At 41.1% G+C, this 1,296-nt stretch overlaps 1 pseudogene; it reads right to left on the bottom strand.

The window, feature by feature from the left end:
* Window positions 1-254: 254 nt before the first annotated feature.
* LOC124231922 (T cell receptor alpha variable 23/delta variable 6-like) lies at window positions 255-836 on the bottom strand (annotated as a pseudogene).
* Between the last annotated feature and the right edge of the window lie 460 nt (window positions 837-1,296).

The following is a 1,296-nucleotide window of genomic DNA, read 5'->3' as shown; positions in this document are numbered from 1 at the left end:
GTGTTTTCATTATATTTTCTTTAAAAATATTTTGTAACAGCGATTGTAATTGCTTCTTTGACCTATGGGTTATTTTAAAGTTTAGTGCTTAAATTACAAATATTTGGGAGTTTTTAGAGGCATCTTTTTGCAACTGGTTTTCTAAATCAATTGCATTTTGGTTAGAGAATAAATTCTGTATAATTTCAGTTCTTTTAAGTGTATTAAGACTTTTTTCGCCAAACAGATTATGTGTGTGTGTGTGAGTATTGCATCTACATGGCAGGGTTTGGCTGGAGCCTCAGCTGCAGGTTTGGGTACGGGCTGCAGGTGCCTGCAGAGCACTGTGCACTTGCTGCACAGAAGTAGGTGGCAGAGTCTCCAGGCTGGGAAGTCTTGATGGTCAACGAGAACTGTTTGGCACTTTTATTGAAGAAAACTGTGAATCTTCCACCTTCTGTTTTATTCCTCACTGAACGTGTGGCTATCAGCAATGCAGGCCCTTCACCGGGGTATTGCCGGTACCATGGGAAATAGTCAAATGTACTGTCCACATAAGTAGAGTTCAGAGTTGAAATCTCTCCTTCCTGGATGATCAGAGATTGAGGGCTCTGTTTCACCTGCTGCTGGTCACCTTTGTCCTTCTGTTGGCCACTCACCCCTGCTTAAAAAGATAACAAAAGTCATTAGGCCCCCAAATTTATTATTCCTTCTTAAAGTTTCTTCTTGCGTGAGTTTGTCCATAAACTAAATTTCTCATTCCCTCAAATTAACACCATATCCTGGGACTTCTCCTCCACAACTCACAGCCTAGTTGAAGCCATAGAAGTAAACGATGCTCCCAGGATCTTGTCCATTCCTCCTGGCACCAAAGCTCAGTGACAACTCGGGTGTCTTCTGGTCTTCTTAGGCAGCTGGAACTCTGACTCTGAGTTCACACCTGCTTTAATTTTTTCAACAGGCCCCGCCCTTTCACAAGTCCTTTCACTTAAACCTACTTCTGTCAAAGGAAGCACTTCCTCATTTGCCCTGACTGAGAATTGCTGAAAATACGTTCATTGGGAACCCGAAATACCCTCCTTACACATGGATAAGTGTTGGCTTAGAATGTCTCTTCCCCAATTACCTCTTCCTCTCCCTCACACCCTCTAGAATATTAAAAGTCATACACTACGACATCTTGATGTGTCAATAGAGATTAAATTATTTTATGATGGGTAAAAAAGATACTCCCATGAAGCCACAAGATTAGCGTGTATCGGGGCATTTATTTTTTATCATAAATACTAATTAAAGTCTATTGAGGACACACAAAGG

Source organism: Equus quagga, unplaced genomic scaffold, assembly GCF_021613505.1.
Source record: "Equus quagga isolate Etosha38 unplaced genomic scaffold, UCLA_HA_Equagga_1.0 HiC_scaffold_12130_RagTag, whole genome shotgun sequence".
Taxonomy (NCBI): Eukaryota; Metazoa; Chordata; class Mammalia; order Perissodactyla; family Equidae; genus Equus; species Equus quagga.
This window is presented reverse-complemented; position numbering and strand designations above follow the sequence as displayed.